This window comes from Geotrypetes seraphini, chromosome 2, assembly GCF_902459505.1.
Source record: "Geotrypetes seraphini chromosome 2, aGeoSer1.1, whole genome shotgun sequence".
Classification (NCBI taxonomy): Eukaryota; Metazoa; Chordata; class Amphibia; order Gymnophiona; family Dermophiidae; genus Geotrypetes; species Geotrypetes seraphini.
The window spans coordinates 151368555-151390551 of record NC_047085.1 but is presented as its reverse complement, the minus strand read 5'-3'; positions in this window follow the sequence as shown (position 1 = coordinate 151390551).

Below are 21997 nucleotides of genomic sequence, written 5' to 3'. Positions count from 1 at the left end.
ATGACCCTGATTCTGTAAAGCCCACCTAAAGTTAGGCGCTGATATCAGTACCGATTACCGTATTTTCACGCAGATAACGCGCACCCGTGTAAAACGCGCACACGGGTATAGCGCGCAGAAACCACGATTTTATGTACAAAAACTTTTGTATACCGCGCTCACGGGTATACTGCACATGCTGTCCCCCTTGAAGGTCTGTCCCCATCCTGAAAGCCTGATGCCCCCCCCGACGTCCGATACATCCCCCCCCGGCAGGACCACTCGCACCCCCATCCCGAAGGAACGCCGACTCCCCGACAATATCGGGCCAGAAGGGAGCCCAAACCTTCCTGGCCACGGCGACCCCCTACCCCCACCCCGCACTACATTACGGGCAGGAGGGATCCCAGGCCCTCCTGCCCTCGACGCAAACCCCCCTCCCTCCAACGACCGCCCCCCCCCAAGAACCTCCAACCGCCCCCCCAGCCGACCCGCGACCCCCCTGGCCGACCCCCACGACACCCCCACCCGCCTTCCCCGTACCTTTGTGTAGATGGGACAGACGGGAGCCAAACCCGCCTGTCCGATACATCCCCCCCCGGCAGGATCACTCGCACCCCCACCCCGAAGGACCGCCGACTCCCCGACAATATCGGGCCAGAAGGGAGCCCAAACCCTCCTGGCCACAGCGACCCCCTACCCCCACCCCGCACTAAACTAAACTAAACTAAACCTTAAGTTTATATACCGCGTCATCTCCACGGAAGTGGAGTTCGACACGGTTTACAGGAATTAAAACAGAGAAAGGAACTCCAATGGAAAGGAAGAAGGGCTGCTAAACAGGAAGGAAAGAGGGGGCTTTGAATAATGGAGGTGGGGGGGTGGTTACATTTTGGAGAAAAGCCAGGTTTTCAGATGTTTTCTGAAGTGTTGGAGGGAGGTCGAACTCCGAAGGTGGGCAGAGAAGCTGTTCCACAGCTCGGTGATCCTGAAGAGGAGGGATGTTCCAAGTTTTCCTGTGTGGGAAATGCCATTTAGAGATGGGAAGGATAGTTTAAATTTCTGCGTGGATCTGGTGGGGTGGGTACTCGAGAGCCAGGATAGTGGAAAGAGGGGAGGAAGGATGCCGTGAAGAGATTTGAAGGTGAGACAGGCGCATTTGTAGCGAACCCTGAGGGTGACTGGGAGCCAGTGAAGCTTAGACAGAAGCGGGGAGACATGGTCGAATTTGCCTTTTGTGAAGATTAGTTTAGCCGCGGTATTTTGAATCCGTTGGATTCTGAGGAGATTTTTTTTTGTTAGGCTTAGGTAGATGGAGTTGCAGTAATCAAGTCTGGATAGGATGATGGATTGGACAAGGACTGCAAAATGTTGTTGGTGGAAGCAGGATCTGACTTTTCTTAGCATATGAAGATTGAAAAAGCATTTTTTTACTAGGGAGTTGATGTGGTCGTTAAAGGACAGTGTAGAGTCGATGATGATTCCCAGTACTTTGCTAGAGTGCTCAAGCTGCAGGTTGGTGCCAGAGGGAAGTGGGATGTGGGAGGGTAGCTGATCCAGTTTCGGGCCAAGCCAAAGAAGTTTTGTTTTGGTCTCATTTAGCTTCATTTGAACGGTGAGGGCCCAGGATTGGAGATTTGTTATACAAGATGAGATGTTGTCAGAGAGGTTGGTGAGGTTAGAGTCGGTCTCTAGAAGTATAAGGATGTCATCGGCGTAGGTGTAAAGTGTTTCAGAGGTGGATAGTTGGAGGAGTTTCAGGGAGGACATATAAACATTGAAAAGAATCGGAGATAGAGGTGAACCCTGAGGGACTCCGCAGATCGGTTTCCAAGGGGAGGATGAGGTACCATTCGTGCTAACGAGGTAGGAGCGGGAACGTAAGAATTTTGAGAACCAGTCTAAGACTGTGGAACTTATGCCAATTTCAGAAAGTTGGAGGATTAGTATGTCATGGTGGACAATGTCGAAAGCTGCAGAGAGGTCGAATTGGAGAAGAACAGCAAACTTATTGCGTGAGTGCAATTGTTGGACATTTGAAATTAAAGAGGCTAAGAGGGATTCAGTGCTGTAGTTGGGTCTGAATCCATGTTGGTAGGGTAGGAGAATGGAGAATCTCTCAAGATAGGATGAGAGTTGGGTGGCTATGATGGACTCCAGCATTTTGGTCAGGAGAGGGATGTTAGCTATTGGGCGATAGCTGGAAGGAGAGGAGGGGTCCAGATCAGCTTTTTTCAAAAGAGGGGACAGGGAAATGTGTCCCATTTCTGTAGTAAATAGGCCTGAGAGCAGGGCGGAATTTAGAAGTTTGGTGAGAGATGAGATGGCCTGTGCTGGAATGAACTCATATAAGTAGGAGGGGAAAGGATCCAAAATACAGGTGCAGGATTTTAACTTGAGGCAGAGTTTAGATACCTGGGAATCAGAAACGAGCTCGAAGGCGGTCCAGAATCTATTGGCTGGGATGTGGTTGGTCTCGGTTAGATTAGGGTTGGAGGTAGTGAGCACCAGAGAGTTGTAGGCGGGTGTAGGGGGGAAGGAGCATCGTAAGGTAGTCACTTTCTGATTGAAGAATTTTGCTAGATCGTTAGCAGATGGAGAAGAGGGGAATGAGGAGGAATCATGTTTAGTGGATAGGGAACGCCAAATGTTGAACAAAGTGTTACTTTGGTTGTTGGATCTGGAGATTTTGTTGCCGTAGTGGTTCTTCCTTGATTTTTTTAGTTCCGTGTTGTAGAACTTGATAAGAGCCCTCCAGGACTGTCTGTCGGTGGGGGATTTGGATTTTTTCCATTGACGTTCCAGTGTTCGACATTTCTGCTTTAGTTGTCTGTGGTAGGGAAGATACCAGGGGGCCTTGCAGGAGTAGGAGACAGATTTTGTGGTTAGAGGAGCAAGGGAGTGGTAGGTGGTCTCAGAGAGGGTGGTCCAATTGTGCCAGTTGGATTCAGGGTTTGAAGGGTTTGGGATGGTTGGGATTAGGTTGAGGAATTTGGCCCAGAACAAATCGCTCGCAATTTTTTTTCGGAAGGTAATGGGATTGGAGGGATGAGGGGGAGGGGTGTCGAGGCGGGACATGAAAACGGGGAGGCAGAAAGCCCCTATGAAGTGGTCGGACCAGGGGACGGGTTCCCAGCGGGTGTCGTCGATCGAAGTTTTGTATACGGTGAGGTCGATGAAGCTGATGATGTCTAACGCATGCCCCTTTTCATGGGTTGGGGAGGGAGCCGCACTACATTACGGGCAGGAGGGATCCCAGGCCCTCCTGCCCTCGACGCAAACCCCCCTCCCTCCAACGACCGCCCCCCAAGAACCTCCGACCGCCCCCCCAGCCGACCCGCGACCCCCCTGGCCGACCCCCACGACACCCCCACCCGCCTTCCCCGTACCTTTGTGTAGTTGGGACAGACGGGAGCCAAACCCGCTTGTCCGATACATCCCCCCCCCGGCAGGACCACTCGCACCCCCACCCCGAAGGACCGCCGACTCCTTAGGTCCCACCTGGGGGCGCGGCCTGAGGCACATGGGCCCAACCCGACCATGTGCCTCAGGCCGCGCCCCCAGGTGGGACCTAAGGCTCCAGGGCCTATTCTGATTGGCCCACGCGCCTTAGGCCCCACCAGTAGGCGGAGCTTTGGGACGGATGGGCCAATCCGGCCTCATTCCGTCGTTGGCTGCCTGCCGGACAGGCGGGTTTGGCTCCCGTCTGTCCGGCCAACTACCAAAGGTACGGGGAAGGGGGGTGGGGGTGTCGTGGGGGTCGGCCAGGGGGGTCGCGGGTCGGCTGGGGGGGCGGTCGGAGGTTCTTGGGGGGGGCGGTCATTGGAGGGAGGGGGGTTTGCGTCGAGGGCAGGAGGGCCTGGGATCCCTCCTGCCCGTAATGTAGTGCGGGGTTGGGGTAGGGGGTCGCCGTGGCCAGGAGGGTTTGGGCTCCCTCCTGGCCCGATATTGTTGGGGAGTCGGCCGGGCAAGAGGGCTTGGGCTCCCTCTTGCTCCGATCGTGGATGCGGGTGCGGATGGGAGTGCGTGCGAGCGGTCGTTCGGGGTGGGGGTGCGAGCGGTCCTGCTGGGGGGGGTGAATCGGGCATCGGGCGGGGTGGGAACTATGTAAAAAAATTTTTGTATACCGCGCTCACGCGTATAACGCGCGAGGGGTATGCGCGGTAGGTAAAACCGCGTATAACGCGCGCGTTATATGCGTGAAAATACGGTAGTGCGGTTCTAAACATGATTCTATAAAACTTAGGCACCTAAGTTTAGCGGTGTCTCTCAAACTATGTGCCATGGCACAGTAGTAGTAATAATAATAATAATAATAATTTTATTCTTATATACCGCCAAAGCCATGATAGTTCAAGGCAGTTTAAAACAAGAGATTCTGGATAATCAGCGAAATGGTCACAATACAAAGTCATCGAATGCAAGCTTACAGAATGGAAGAAGTGAAAAAAACTATAAAATTCTTTGGTTACAAATCGATTAAACAAATTTGTTTTTACTGATTTTCTAAAACTGAAGTAGGATGAGGAATGCATGATAATGTTACCCAGCCAATCATTCCATTTACCTGCCTGGAAGGCTAGAGTTTTGTCCAGAAATCTTTTTTAGCGGCAGTCAGATAGGTGAACATATGAATTCTACATGTGGGCCTAATAGAACTATCCAGATTAAATTGAGAAACCAAGTACATAGGGGCCAGACCAAATATTAATTTATAACAAAGACAAAAAAATTTAAACAAAACTCCTGCTTCCAGGGCAGCCAGTGAAGTTTTTGATAATAGGGACTTATGTGTTCCCATTTTTTCAGCCCAAAAATCAGTCGAACTGCCGAATTTTGAATAACTCGGAGTCTTTGAAGGGTTTTTTTGAAGGTTCCCAAATAAATGATATTGCAATAATCAAGCATGCTTAAGAGGGAAGATTGAACCAATAAGCGGAATGATACTACGTCAAAATATTTTTTGATGGTTCTGAGTTTCCATAATATCGAGAAGCATTTTCTAACCAATAAATCCGTGTGTACATTTAGAGTAAGGTGTCGGTCCAGAGTCACTCCCAGAATTTTTAAGGAATAGTCAATAGGGAAGATCTAACCATTCAAGAAAATCAATGAGTCTTTAATTTTATCATTTGGGCTTGCCAAGAAAAATTTGGTTTTGTCTGAGTTGAGTTTCAGTTTGAATTTGGTCATCCATAATTCGATTTGCTTTAAAATGAATGACAGATGATACTTTGTCTCAGAAGTCAGGGTTGTAAGGGGAATAACTATAGTGATATCATCAGCATAGATGTAAAATTTAACTTTTAAGCTTTGCAGTAAGTTCCCCAATGAGGCAAGGTAAATGTTAAACAATATAGGGGATAGCGGAGAGCCTTGCGGAACTCTGCAAGAGTTTACCCAGCTGCAGGATTGTTTATTATCACTATAGACTTGATATAGACATAATATGATCGTTTACTCAAAAAACCCTGAAACCATTTTAACACATTACCTGAGAGGCCAATTGACTCCAAACACTCAATCAGAATAGCATGATCGACCAAATCGAAGGCACTACTTAAGTCTAATAGCAGAATTAGTGCACTTGACTGAATAAGGTATGAAGGAAATCTAGCAATGATGCAATGACTGTCTCAGTGCTAAACCCAGATCAAAAACCTGACTGTCTTGTAGTATGCTAAATTACTAAGTCCTGGTTGACCAAACCTTCCATCAGCTTTACGAATAAGGGAGTGCTTGCAATAGGTCTGTAATTTGATGTCAACTTAATAGATTCCTTAGGATTTTTTATGATCGGTGTGATCAGAATCTGACCTAGATCCTCAGGAAATATATCAGTCAGTAATAGAGAGGAAAGCTTGGCTTTAAAGGTGACTGGAGCAACTTTCACAATATATGGTGGGCAGCAGTCTAATCTGCAATAGGAATCAGCGTATTTCATATAAAATTTGCAGAATTGTTGCCAGGAAGTAGTAGTAAAATTATTCCAGGACATATCTTCCCTAGGTTCATCTTTGTATTGGGCAATTGAGTAGTTCAAATGGTTGGTTGTGGAGACCGTTAGTTTGGATCTCAAATTATTGATTTTGTTGTTAAAAAATTCAGCCAGAGCATCTGCAGATGGTGGGGAATCTAAGGTAGAGCATGAAAAGGCCTGTATATCAATAAAGATTGTTAACTAATTCAAAGAGATTTCTACTGTGCCCCAAAGAGATTCTGGGTGTGCCACGAGAGATTCCAGAATATTACTTTATTTATAATAATTTCTTTCATAAGTATACACTAGAATAAATGGCATGTACAAGCATCATTCTTTTAAAGTGATTGGTCCTTGAAAACTAATGGCAAGTCATTTTATTTTTATGTTTATTTTTTATGAAGTAGTTATCCTAACTTGAGCAACAAAGCAATCAAGGCTTTGTTGCCATTTGGATCTTCTTCTCTTTGCAAACTTGAGGCTCCTTTTATCAAGCCGCACTAGCGGGGTTAACGCGCGTGACTTTTCATCACACGTTAACCCCATGCGCTGGCCAAAAACTACCGCCTGCTCAAGAGGAGGCGGTAGCGGCTAGCGCGGCCGGCGGTATAGCGTGCGCTATTATGCGCATTAAACCGCTAGGAGCCCTTGGATTTTCAGCTCTGACAGAAATGAAATAAAAAAAAAGAGAACGACTGCAAATGGTGGATGATGAAATGTATGCTTGCTTGTTGACTATCGAGCTGCGTTTTGAGTTAATTTGCACTCAAAAACAAGCAGATCCATCACATTGATTAGCAATTCTATTCTATCTACTTTATTTTCACCATTATTACAATTACCCATACATAGCTTAAAAAACTTTAAATAAACAGTTCTCAAATTTAATTTTCTTGTGGTTTTGCAATTTTATAATTTCAATTACAATGTGCCGCAGAAAACATTTGCTTCGTTCCAGAGCTAAAAAAGGTTTGAGAGACACTGCATTATAGAATCGGTCTTAGTGCCGCCTAAGCATTCTAACATTTAGGCGCACCGTATTTATGCCAGTGTAAAGAGGCGCCTAACTTGAAAACACAACCATTATCCACCCCCTAACCACACCCACTTTTAGTGCAAGTGCATTGGGCTAGGTGCCTACTTTTGTAGAATCAAGTTTTTCAAGTTAGGTGCCTGTCATTAAATCCAATTAAAGCCAATTAATATGGTATGTATCCCTCAAATAATGAGATGGTTCAGATAGGCTGGAGTGATTTTGATGGCAACTCCAGTAGTTGAAACCTAAGGATGGTATCTGACGGACTTCTACTGTCTATGACCTAGTAATATCAAAGCAAAAGGATGATTCAATTTAATCATGAATTTATAATGAGTTTAACTATGGACAGACTGGATGGACCATTCAGGTCTTTATCTGCTGTTATTTACCATGTTACTATAAGGTGATGAATGCCAATATCGGCACTGATTAAGCCTATTGATTAACCCTCCCTCCCCTTTAACCAAACCGTTGTGCGGTTTTTAGCAATGGTAACAACTCTGACGCTCAAAGGAATTCTATGAGTGTTGAAGCTGCTACCCCCATGGCCGGTGTTAAAAACTGTGCTACGGTTTTGTAAAAGGGCGGGGGGGGGGGGAGGGGTAAGTTAGGTACTGATATTGGCACCTAACTTTAGGCAGACTTTATGGAATCAGGGCCCATGTGCCCTTATAAAATACTCAGAAAGCCTTCAGAGTCACAGATAAAATGCACCCCACATACATTTACAACTGTTTGTATCTATATGTGAAGATAACTGGTCAGTGCATCTACATTGCCATACCATTCCAAAAGCCCTTCTAGTTGCAGGTAGCACTTATATGGAAGTATAGTAGGATTTTGGTGGGCTCACACTTTCCACCATAAATGTAGGGGTTAGAGTGGCTTAAGGGTATGGGTCCTCCTCTCTATGGCTCACTAGCCCATTCACCAGGCTACTTAAGACATCTGTGTGATGCTCTACTAGGATTTCCCATACCATTTGCTGCTTTTCTACAGACAGGTATGCACTGTTTCATTCAGAACTTTGGGAGGTGGGAGAGGTCAGTGACCACGGAGGGACTGTGTGGGGGTCATATCTTAATCCCTCCAGTAATCATCTGGTCAGTTTGGGTACCTTTTTGACACTTTTCAAACTGGTCTAACTCAGTGTTCTTCAACCTTTTGACACCTATGGACCGGCAGAAATAAAACAATTATTTTATGGACCGGCAGTTGAAGAACACTGAGCTAAGTCATGGGCTAGATCACGCCCATCTCCACCCAATCTCCGCCCCCGCCCCCATAATTGCAACCCCATTTTTCCATTCATTTTTCATATATACACACACACAATATTATATTGAACAACACATAATGGTTACCGACAAAATTGAACTACACAAAGCACACTGTATGCTTTTCAATATTCATTCCTACCAGAACACAGATAACCCCATGCAAATACTGGACCAAAAACTAAAAGTACTAATATATACATACAAACCCTAAGATGCAAGACTCTGCATGCAGTACAACCCCAGAGGAAAAGAAACAAATGGATTTCTTCCTGAACAGACAGCAGATGTAAATCAATCACTAAATAAAAAAATAAAATCATTCCCCCTACCGTTGTTGTCTCCCTCCCTCCATGCTGTGCCTTGCCTTCTGGCCTGCCCCCAGGTGTTATCTTCGGGCTGGCTCCCTCTTCCTCAGTGCTGCAGTGCACAAATTTAGTGTCATTTTCATGTTTTGTTATTTTTCACACCTTGAGTGAAAGCTAGCAGCTTAATTGGCAGCTGCAGCTTTATGAGTGCGCAGGCGTCCAATGCCCATGCTCAAGCCGTGGGCAGCGTCCCGCACCTCATCTGGAAGCCTTCCCTCTGACATTGCAATGTCAGAGAGAAGCTTTCCTGTTCAGGCGCAGGATGCGGGTAGGAGCCTCTGCCCACGGCTTTGTGCATTGCAGCACTGGGGAAGAGAGAGCCAGCCCGAAGACAACGCCACATCAATCGTACCGTGGACCGATAGCTGAAGAGCACTGTCTGGGTCTCGATGCATATGCCGTGGACCGGCAGTAAATTTCTGTGGACCAGTACTGGTCCACGGGCTGGTAGTTGAAGAACACTGGTCTAACTCATAAAATCTAAGTTCTGTCCAGGCCATCTTGGGAAAGGATGGTTTTGAAAATCGGCACTTGGATGTTTTAGCAAGAAATACACCCAAGTGCCGATTTATGCTGTTATTTGGACATCTTACCCCCCTCTTCTACAAAACTGCGCTAGCAGTTTCTAGCGCGGGGAGCCGCACTGGATGGCCCGCTTCTCCCGACGCTCATAGTGTTTTCAAAATGCCCCTTGTGTGTTATTGGTCTACTAAAGCAAAATACTAGGAAAATGCACTGAGCATGTACAATGCATGGCACTAATGCCAGCTAAAGACAAGAAAACCTAGAACACTTGTTTACTTTTCAATAAGCAGCCTGCTTTATTTGCACACTCTCTGCAAAACATGTTAGCCCTGGCTCCAGAAGAGTCGAGGGGGAAACAACCCGCCCTCCCCTTCCCCCCAGTTTTCACACAAAGTTAAAAATGAGTATTATTATAGTATAAATTCTGCCCCTGGTGGATTTGGAAGGTACAAATCAGCATATGCCGCAGTCTTTACAAGTATACAGACCTTATCTCTACCATCACTGTAATTTCAAATCAGATTCAAACAAACTTCATTGCTGTGACAATTTGAACATGTTGCTGAAGAAATACATAAAGCAAAAAAAAGAAAGAATTACAAAGGACAGAAGAGACACTCAGGAAGACAATTACAGGTTTCTGGTAATGTTCAGCAAGGTTCCTGTTCATATTATGTTTCTGGGCTGGTGCTAGGATACAACAAATTCTGCTGCTATAGCTGCTCTCTGTTTCTCGTGTTTCCCCCAAGATTATGCAAACTTTTCCCAGCTCATTATTTTGTGGAAAGATTATTTTTTTTTTTCTTCTCTCTGTCAGCTTTGGGAAAGGTGCAAAATGCAGAGATATAAGAAATGCATAGTAGAGGTGGAATACATTTCTGTTTCTCTTTCTCCAGTGTTGCTCTGCATACAGAGTGTGGCTAGTTAGGGTTCCCATTTCAATTTTTTGTCTGCATGATTCTGTCTTCAATTTGTGATTACTTAGAGGTAATTTTATTAGTTACTAGGACAACATTTTATATGTGCAAGTAGGGGCTTATAAATTGTCCCAGTACGTAGTACATGGATAAATATAGGTGTTCAGAAAACGTAAAGGGTAACTTTTTTTAGGCACCAAGAAAGTGATTCTTTCTTTATAGAAGGTCTAGCACTAGAGATCAAATATGTGCCAATATTTATTTATTTATTCCTGCTTGACATACCACCATATCGCCTGAACTAGGCTTCAAGGAGGTTTACAAAATTAAAATAGATGAGAGGGAGGGGAAATAGAGGAGAAAGGAGAAACAGAGGAATTAGTTTATAGCTGTATCGAAATATTGAATGAAAAGATAAGATTTGAGTACTTTCTTAAAGCCAGAAAGGGTGGGTTGCCTTACTCTGGTTACAATCATAGCAATTTACATATTATATACGGTTTCTTATTTTGTACCTGGGGCAACAGAGAACTAAGAAATTTGCCCAGAGTCACAAGGAGCTGCGGTGGGAATTAATCCCAGGTTTCCTGGTTCTCAGATCACAGCACTAACTATTAGGCTACCCCACCTAATCCCTCTGTAGCATTTTGAGAACTCAATACAAACTTTTCATGCAATTTTTATCTGTGTTTTTATTCAGTTTAAACCCCCAAATCAATCCAATTGGAAATTCCAACTCTTCCAGCAAATATATACTATGTATAGGTACTGTACTTAAATACAGTAGACCCTCCATAGTTGACCACCTCCTTAGGTTGATCTAATTTTCATAGACCAAACATGCACCACATACTGTATACGCAATGGAAGACTGACCTCTATATATTGACCACCTCTGTAAGTTACATCTTGACCACTAGGACTATTACACACAATATTAAGTTACCCTCTATGGCTTGACCAGTTGAGTCCAGTCTACACCAAGGGGTAGAAGGTGTGGGCTTTGCCCCTTAGTTGTATTATTTTATTTCTTTAGTATATGTTCTTTTTTCATTATATTATTACTATGTGTTGGATTAGACCTAACGTCCTATTTATCATGTGTTGCTGAAGATTTTTTTCAACATAAAGGACTGGTCTGAATTGTAGGTACATCCTACAATTACTGAAAATTTTTACAGGTAATTGAGGACTGATGGCCCAAAGGAAAGAAACAGACCAAGATTGACTCTTTTTTTCAGAAATAATGATTAAACCATGAGAAAACAGTAAATATATTGATTTTGTATGATACTGTATGCATGATTTTACTGTGTTTTGATTAGGTATGATTTTGTATGATACTCTCTAATTAAAGCTGTACAAACAATTTAAGTACATGCACATATCAGTACAGTAGGCCTAGGTCCTTATGTTGACCACCTCCGTATGTTGATCAGTTTGTTACAGTCCCTTGGGTAATCTACCTACAGAGGTTCTACTATGTAGGTGTGTATTGTTTCTCAATCTCTTTCTGTATATACAGTATAATAGTTTAACCAGGCAGCAAAGGCTCCCTCATCCGCTTAAATGTTGGTGAGAGGGCCATCCATGGATTTTCAGTGGCACTGAATCACACAGTGCCACTGAAAAACTGGTATGACTGCTAAAGTGGGAGTTGGGTTGGAAGTTATTCAGGCACTGGCAGTATTCAGTGCTAGTGTACCTCTAGCTACAGGACATGTAGGTCCGCACATAAGGCAGTCCTAACTTTGCCTGGTTGCCTATGAATATTCGCCGCATCTGCATAACTTACAAGTGCCACCAAAAACCTGGCTATTCAATGCTGGCACTTGGATAGGGCCTGATAGTGAATATATGTGTCTAAATTAGCCAGCAGTGGTCAGCATTTAAAGAAACTGACCACTGCTAGCTGAATGTTGACCCAGATGTATGTTTTGGATATCTGATATATCAATGAAGTCAATGAATATCAAAAATGTTCACAACCTCAATCAACAAATCATACAAAAGGAGCACCTCCATCAAAAAACCGTAATACACAAGATCTCCTAAGACCTCACTTTCAAACCTCAAAGTTTCCTCAAAGGCTATTTTAAATAAATTTTTATTCTGAAAACACATAAGATCTTTACAGTCTTTCATGAAAGACCCACTTTTGAGTCTCAGGTAACCACCTTCCGTACACTTTTCATTGTTGGAGAAATACAGACATCCCCTAGTTTATATTCCTTAACATAATTCACTAGCAGATCCTGGAGTGTTGGATGAGATGGATGAAGGGTGTCAGTGAGGAAAGCAATAATACTGCAGTGGTGTTTTCCTATGAAGCAGACAAATTGTAAACAAAAGCCAGAGTTTTCAGTCTAACAGTGAGACAAAAATAATACAAAAGTAGGAGGAGAAGACCTCAGATACCCTGAAGTAGCACATAAATTGCCTAAACAAGGGCTTCCACCATTCGCTTTAATTGATCAAAAACATACTATAAATTTTCATAATTCCTGTGTTAAAGTATCATATGATGCTTTCCTTTGAGAGAATTTAATAAATTCCAAAATACTTTCCAATGATGAGCAAATAAGGCACTTATCTTTGAAACTGATGGAGCCACTGTTTCACCTCAAGGCTTCTTCAGGGGATTCTTTTAATTTTCTCATAATATTTCAATCAGCTGATCACTTTCTAGAACCATACAACAAAAAAATTGTTAATCATTGCAATCTATGTATTCTTTACCAAAGTCATATCACATTTTGCTGGAGTTTCATTTAACTGTGTCTTGCATTGCTTAATGCAAAAATAAAATGGCACTGTTATTTATGTAGAACAAAAAAAACCCCCAGAAGAGCAAAATCCTCAGCAGATTCTTTCCTACTTACTACGAGAAGAGTTTGAACTTTTATAGGATTATATTACTTGTGGTGCCAGCATTGTTAGGGGTTCCAATGGGTACTTCAGATTTAGACTCTGAGGCAGGCCTTTGGGGCCAAAACATGATTTGTGTTGATTTGTTTTCTTTGTATCAATAAATGCTACTCCTTTGAATACCATTGAAGTTCAGTGACTCTCCATCTTCTCTGCTGTTGCTTTTCTGCGCTGTTGTTTATGTAACATCATAAGTAAATTTGTCTGAATTTCTCACTGTTGTTCTCTAAAGATATGTTTGTGTTAGTGCCTTTACTTCTGGCTGTAGTAGGGAGAAGCTAGTTAGTCAATAGGACACAGATGCCTGCATTTTATTCCAGCAGTGCTCTGAAGTCCATTCTAATTGTGGCTTCTTGCTGAACTCTATACATCCTGCACCTGTCAGGAAAGACTCCAGCTAGTTTATAGAAAGCTCCAGTATAAGAAAGCTCTGGAACACAGTATAGAAGGTGCTGGAAGTTGGTAGAACCCTGGGAGGGCCTTACCATGTTAGGAGAGAAGGTTCTGGTGGCAGTGATGCCATTCCCTCTGAGTATCTAGTGCAGTGGCGTACCTAGGGGGGGGCAGGGGGGGCGGGCCGCCCCGGGTACCAGCCCTAAGGGGGTGTTCCCGGCCTTGCCGTTCAGTCCCCCGCCACCCCCGAAGGACCGCTCGCCCCACTGACCTTCCTGCACCATCTGTGAAGCAGCCCGCAGCAGGATCGCGAAGTCAGCGTCAGCATCCCTGCGCTGCTTCCTGCGCCGCGATCCCGCCCCACCCTGAAGGCCTGATGCCCCGACCCACCCCGAAGGACCGCTCGCCCCCTGGCCTCCCCGCACCACCTATGAACAGCCGCAGCAGGATCGCGAAGTCAGCGTCAGCATCCCTGCGCTGCTTCCTGCGCCGCGATCCCGCCCCTCCTCTGACGTCAGAGGAGGGGCGGGACCGTGGCGCAGGAAGCAGCGCAGGGATGCTGACGCTGACTTCGCGATCCTGCTGCGGCTGTTCATAGGTGGTGCGGGGAGGCCAGGGGGGCGAGCGGTCCTTCGGGGTGGGTTGGGGCATCAGGCCTTCAGGGTGGGGCGGGCGGGCAGGCAAGCAGGCTTTCAAGGGGGAGGGGGGTGACAGGCAGGCAGGCAGGCCTTCAAGGGGGGGCAGGCCTTCGGGGGGGGGGCAGGCCTTCAAGGGGGGCAGGCAGGCCTTCAGGGGGGTGCAGGCCTTCGGGGGGGGGTGTAGGCCTTTGGGGGGGGTGCAGACCTTCAAGGGGGTGCAGGCCTTCAAGGGGGGAAAGGCAGGCAGGCCTTCAAGGGGGGGACAGGCCTACAAGGGGGGGGACAGGCCTACAAGGGGGGGACAGGCCTACAAGGGGGGGGGACAGGCCTTCGGGGGGTGCAGGCCTTCGGGGGGTGCAGACCTTCAAGGGGGGGACAGGCAGGCAGGCCTTCAAGGGGGGGACAGGCCTACAAGGGGAAGGGACAGGCCTTCAAGGGGGGTGCAGGCCTTCAAGGTGGGACAGGCAGACCTTTAAGGGGGGACAGGCCTTTGGGGGGGGACCATGATTTAGAAGTACACAGAGGGAAGGGGGTGTTCAAAGAGACATGCATATGCCAAACTTTGGGGGGGGAAGAAATAATGGGTCTGAAAATAGAGGAGAGGGAGAGAGATGATGGACCATGGGATTTAGGGAGGGAAGGAACAGAAAGGGAGAGAAATTGGACACAAGGGATGGTGTGGAGGAGGGATAGAGATACTGGATAGGAGGGTAATTAGGAAAAGAAACGGAGAGATGGTGGACTCTGGGATGGTGGGGAAGGAGGGAGAGATGCCGGATGAAAGGGTATTTAAGAAAAGGTGGATCTGTGGAGGGAGATGAAAAAAAGGAAAGATACCAGACTTCCTGGGAAGGGAAGGGAAATGGAAAGGGAGGACAGAGTTGGCAGATGGATGGTTAGCATGCAGAAAGAAGGAGACCCTGGCAAGCAAGTTATCAGAAGAAAACCAGAGCCTTGGACCAACAAAATTTGAAATATAACCAGACAACAAAAGGTAGAAAAATTAATTTTATTTTCTGTTTTGTGATTATAACATGTCAGATTTGAAATGTGTATCCTGCCAGAGCTGGTGTTGGACTGCAAACGTGAGCTAGGATTTAACAGAAAGAGGAAAAGTCCTTTTTGTTTCTTTATTTTATTTACACCACAGCGCCAGTGTGGTTAGGAGAAGCCAAAGGGGGTGAAAAAGCTATAAAACCCACCAGGAGTTTTGAAAAAAATCACCCAACTGGGCAGGAAAATCGAATTGAAAAACCAATTCAATAGGGCTGAATCGAATCAAAATTTTTTTTTTCCTGTATCTGGCAGCATTAGTTTGCGCTACTGTCTTAGACTTTAGGACCTGGGATTGGGGAGAGATGGCATCCTCAGTACTTTATAATGCAAGTGAAACGAGGATTTGGTCAAACTTTTGAAGGGTCTGCAGAAAAAAAATATTGTATAGGCCGGGGACATGAGACAGCAGGAAATGGGAACTTTTCTTCCTTCTATTTTTGTGAATGGAAAGGCTGAGGATGTCAGAGAGGTCAGTTAAAATATGTGCTTTATAAGAAAATATAATAATGTGTTTTATAAAGTTTATAGCATAGCTGGCCTACCCAGTGAGGTGTTCCTAGTGGTGATGGTGGCAGCGTGTCAATGTGTTGAGAGGAAGAGGTGGTCTGGGAAATTCTGCTGAGCAAACTACGGGCCCATTTCCACCCCCCAGTTAGTCCACTCCACTCAACTGATTCACACACTGAGTGGGTCTTTGGGTGTTGTTTTGGGATCTCTTCCAGTGGTTTATCTCCTTCTGGTCCAAGGAAGGAAACTTTGTTATCCTTAGCATTGACCTACAGAATATGTTTGTAACAGCGCTGCTTGTGTGGCATTAGGCTATGTAGTGATCGAAAGAAAAAAACAGACCTTTGCACATTTTTGCACTATATGGTGGGTGTATGAGGAGATTCACATTTCCTGCACAGCTAAGTCCATGTGAAGTTACCTTGTGCTGTATTTGACATCTAGCAAGGTCTCTGTTTGAAAGGAAAGATCTAAACTTAAAAATGAAGTGGCCAGAAGTTATGGTAAAAGCAGATAGTGTAGCTGGTTTTAAGAAAGATTTGGACAAATTCCTGGAGGAAAAGTCCATAATCTGTTATTAAGACATGGGGGAAGTGTCTGCTTGCCCTGGATCGGTAGCATGGAATGTTGCTACTCTTTGGGTTTTGACCAGGTATTAGTGTCCTGGATTGGCTACCATGAGAATGGGCTACTGGGCATGATGGACCATTGGTCTGACCCAGTTAGGCTATTCTTATGTTATGTTCTCATCTGTAGGGGCCTTTGTTTTCACTTCTTATTTTAATGTATTTTTTTTCTGGGAACTTATCAGTGTTTTTTATAATGGGAACAAAAATGGAAGAGAATTAATGTGTGTGGAATGGGGGGTAACTAATTTCTTCAGCTAAATAATTCAATCCACTTCAAACAGACATAGGAGAACTTGTGCACCATTCACACACCCTCCAACCAAAAACGTCAAAAGAAAAAAACTGTTCGACAACCTCCTAGCCATTCGAGCTGCAACACTCGACCCCCAACTCTACAACCAATTGATATCAACCACAGACTGCAAAACCTTCAAAAAGAAATAAAAACCCTTCTATTCAAAAAACACATAAAACCGAACTAACACAATCAGAACTGTCCCAAGCATCACCTGCAACTACTCCATATGTACTTCTAATGTCATGACAATTTAGACATAATTTATGTTATGTTATGTTTGGAATAATGGTTACATATATGAGGTTCAATAAAAGAAAATTTTCACTGCCTGTTTCTATTCTGACCATTTATTCCATTTCATGGTTATTGCAAAAAAAAAAAAAAAAAAAATTTTTTTTACATGGGGGGGGGGGGGGGGTGTCAAAAAATGATGGGCCCCGGGTGCCACATACCCTAGGTACGCCACTGATCTAGTGTACTTCCTGATATCCCATTTTGTCTTAGGTTCATTTCCAACTCAGACCTTGCAACTCTAGGGAAGTCCCTTCACATATGCTTGAAGCAGCAGCCTAACTTCACAACTTGGTCCTTAAAGGCATTTGCTAGAGGAGTTGCTAAAACAGTTGCTGCTTTGTTTTAATGGACAGGAACCTGAACACCCCCTACAAAATCCTAAAGAAATGGAACAAGAAGTCAGTTTGTGTTTCTGCATCAATAACCAGGTTCCCTTTTCCATCTATACAGGGCTGAAGGGTATGCTAATCTACTATTTATTACCATCTTATCTACTGGAGCCACCTGTCATGCCAACATCTGAATGTTGGGGAAACTTTAAGTGAATAATAAATAAATATTGATATATGTTTAAGATCTGTCAATTTGAACAGCAGATAACTAAACTGTATAACCCTCACCAACCCAATGAGTAGATTTAACCATCTAAGGGAATTAAAGTAACCATTTATTGTATTTTCATCTCCCTCTGGAGAGAGGAAGGAAGAACTGTAAACAATTACTACTTGATCAGTAAAAATAAAGTATACTTTGCCTAAATAATTTAAAGGGCAGTAAAGTTCGGTTCAGATAGAAGGGACCGTGCGTTAAGTGAATTTCTGACTCAAAGTTTGGTGCTTCTTGCTGCAGCCTCTCAGGATAAAACCTGACCCCTGGTTCCAAAACAACAAGTTTGACGAGTGCCCCTTCTCCCCTATTTCCAGAGCTTACAGTGCAGACAAGGAGGTTACATTTAAATAAGATGTTGACACTGTTAGCAGACCAATCACGGTCTTGATCATATTACTGTAAATTGTATTGACTTTTATGATAACAATCTATATAAATCCACTAGTACACTGTATGTTTACTTCCTAAGTTCTGCAAGACCGGACAGTTATTGCAAACAGAAAAAGTACAATTGAAAATGGATTTGCAGAATTTCAGAGGAAGAAGTCCTTTAGAATCTGTTGAGTCACAATATAAGGATCTGAAAATTCATTAGCAAATATGTTTAGAAATAGTTAAAAAAACATAAAATAAAACAATTCAGCAGAGATTAAAAAGTCTGTGGGGCTCATAATCAAAACAAAAAAACATCTATAAAGTGGCCTAAATGGGTACATGGACGATCAAAAAGCCTGATCGTCCAAGTACCCATAACCAAAGCTGGTTTTAGACATATCTAAAACCAGCTTAGGCCTTTCCCCAGCCACTAAATGCATAGAGCCAAAAGAGGCGTTTTTAGAGGAAGGGGTAGGGCGGGAGGTGGGACGACCTAAACATAGGCGTACAGCAGGTATAACCAAACCTTTTGACAGGTTGCCTAGTCGGCACTTACACGTTTTGACTTAGATCAAGTCAAAACAAGTATAAGTGCCGAAAAAAGGGTTGCTGACCTGATTGTGGCTGCTGCGATCAGCTCAGTGGCCCCAGCAACCTGCCTACCCCCCCAAGCAACGATCACGGCAGGAGAGATGGCTCTTCTCTCCTGCCGCGATAGCGATCGCCCAACCCCTGAACTGCGGCACTTCGGGGTGAGGATCGAGGCAGTGAAGATAGCCAATCTCTCCTGCTGCGATCGCCCACCCCCCCAACATGACCGGGACAGGAAGGAGCCCAAGCCTTACCTCCCCGACATGATCGGGGCAGGAGGGAGCCCAAGTCCTCCTGCCACGGCAACCCCCCAACCCCACTAAAATATGGGCAGGATGGATCCCAAGCCCTCCTGCCCCAATGTAGCCCCCCACACATCTGGCTCCCCGCACCCCTGATAAGCCCCCACCGAACACCCCCACCCACCAACCGTGAGACCCCCCGATGACCCCATGACCCCTTACCCCACACCCCCATACCTTAAGAACGTTGGCTGGCTGGGTCCCAAGCCCGTCCATCTGGTCCGCCATCCTCAGAATGGCAGGCCTTAGGGCCTGATTGGCCTAGGCGCCTCAAGCCACGGCCACAGGATGGGCCTTAGGTGCCTGGGCCAACAGGAATTGGCCCAGTTGCCTTAGGCTCCTCCTGTGGGCGGGGCCTTAGGCACATGGGCCCATTGGAGCAGGAGAGATTGGCTATCTCTCCTGCCGTGATAACGATCTGAAGTTCCACAGTTGGTGGCGCATCGGGATCATTATCGCAGCAGGGGAGATGAGCCATCTCTCCTGCTGCGATCCTTGCTGGAGGGGTGTGTGGTCTGTGGATTCTGTAACTGGTGTTCTTTTTGACAGATACGGGTTACAGAATCCAGCTTTTAGGCGAAGGACTGGCTTCTCCTTCACCTAAAAGGTCTGGTTTTGGGCATTTGGGACTTAGGCTTTTTTGGGGTTCATTATTCTGTTATAAGTGTAGACATAGTGGTGGTCTGGACATTTAAATAGCTGAACATAGAGGCAGGCCATTATCAAAAAAAACCTCCTTTTGGACTTTTTTTTGAGAATGGACATTTTCCCTGTTTCTACTTTCAGCGTTTAGGGCCTAGGCCAAAAGAGGACTTAGATGTTTTTTTTATTATGCCCCTCCACGTGAATGGCAGAAAATATTCTTTGATGTACATAAAACTAAACAACCAACCAACCCTAGAATTGACCATGAAGAAATGTCTGCAGAAGGTTAAAGGTGAGTAAAGTTGGAACAGTCTTCCACTTCTCCTGATAGTTCCTCTAAAGGGAAATGTTTCCAAATAGGTTAATTTTGTGCATACTTTGACTGGAATGAACCTTACTACTAAGCCAGGGTATGATCTCAGTCTCTCAAACTTACTCTCTATGCTCGCTATAGTATTTTATATTGTGCCAAAGACAGTTTCTTTCTGGAGCTGATAAGATGTTATGTATATATAGGCAACTAGCTGATGCCCCGGCATTGCACGGGTATTTAATTATAGCAATAACACTGTAAAATGGATTCAAATAAAGATACTTTATAGTGGTGAATGAATTATTGTTTTACAGCTTAATAAAAAGTACAATATTCAAATTATAATGTGAAATATTTGACAAAATGAATACAATACAACTAACGCAAAATGTGATTATAAACAACATTTTTAGTTTCACCTCCAGGAGCAAGAACATATAAATTCTTGGGTGAAGAGACCCCCAGAACATAGCACCCCAGGTAGTGAGGGATCTGCATATCAAGTTTCGTTCAAATCGGTCAAGCCGTTTTTGATGTACTGTGAGAATGGCAGCTGTTTACATTTTTTGCATTGACATGAATGGGTGAAATCTGATTTTCTGTTTGTAGCTCCGCCCATGTGTGTAGGTGGGCCGCGAGACCCCCAGAACATATCACCCCATGTAGTGAGGGATCTGCATACCAAGTTTCGTTCAAAGCGGTCAAGCCGTTTTTTAATTACTGAGAGAATGGCAGCTTTTTACTTTTTTTCCATTGACATGAATGGGTGAAATCTGATGTTCTGTTTGTAACTCCGCCCACGTGTGCAGGTGGGCCGCGAGACCCCCAGAACATATCACCCCAGGTAGTTGGAATTACTGTGAGAATGGCAGCCTTTTACATTTTTTCCATTGACATGAATGGGTGAAATCTGATTTTCTGTTTGTAGCTCCGCCCACGTGTGCAGGTGGGCCGCGAGACCCCCAGAACATATCACACCAGGTAGTGAGGGATCTGCATACCAAGGTTCGTTCAAATCGGTCAAGCTGTTTTTGAATTACTGTGAGAATGGCAGCTTTTTACATTTTTTCCATTGACATGAATGGGTGAAATCTGATGTTCTGTTTGTAGCTCCTCCCATGTGTGCAAGTGGGCTGCGAGACCCCCAGAACATAGCACCCCAGGTATTGAGGGATCTGCATACCAAGTTTCGTTCAAATCGGTCAAGCCGTTTTTGAAATACTGTGAGAATGGCAGCTTTTTACTTTTTTCCCATTGTCATGAATGGGTGAAATCTGATGTTCTGTTTGTAGCTCCGCCCATGTGTGCAGGTGGGCCGAGAGACCCCCGGAACATATCACCCCAGGTAGTTGGAATTACTGTGAGAATGGCAGCTTTTTACATTTTTTCCATTGACATGAATGGGTGAAATCTGATTTTCTGTTTGTAGCTCCGCCCACGTGTGCAGGTGGGCCGCAAGACCCCCAAAACATATCACCCCAGGTAGTGAGGGATCTGCATACCAAGGTTCGTTCAAATCGGTCAAGCCGTTTTAGAATTACTGTGAGAATAGCAGCTTTTTACATTTTTTCCATTGACATGAATGGGTGAAATCTGATGTTCTGTTTGTAGCTCCGCCCACGTGTGCAGGTGGGCCGAGAGACCCCCGGAACATATCACCCCAGGTAGTTGGAATTACTGTGAGAATGGCAGCTTTTTACATTTTTTCCATTGACATGAATGGGTGAAATCTGATTTTCTGTTTGTAGCTCCGCCCACGTGTGCAGGTGGGGCGCAACACCCCCAGAACATATCACCCCAGGTAGTGAGGGATCTGCATACCAAGTTTCGTTCAAATCGGTCAAGCCGTTTTTGAATTACTGTGAGAATGGCAGCTTTTTACATATTTTCCATTGACATGAATGGGTGAAATCTGATTTTATGTTTGTAGCTCCGCCCACGTGTGCAGGTGGGCCGCGAGACCCCCAGAACATATCATCCCAGGTAGTGAGGGATCTGCATATCAAGTTTCGTTCAAATCGGTCAAGCCGTTTTTGCGTGATCGCGGCACATACACACATACATACACACACACATACACACATACATACCTCCGATTTTATATATATAGATAGATTTATCCAGGTGCTCTTTGAAATTCTTTTTAATGAGGCCTGTGGCACCCAAAAGAATGGGAAATATGTCTGCATCCATTTGTCACATTTTCTTGGTCTCAGACTGCATTTCTTGATACTTGAAGGTCTTTTCTCTTTTGACATGATTCACTGATGCTGTTTCAAGTTTCAAGTTTATTGTAAACTTAATATACTGCTCTAGAGAGAACTTTCAAAGCAG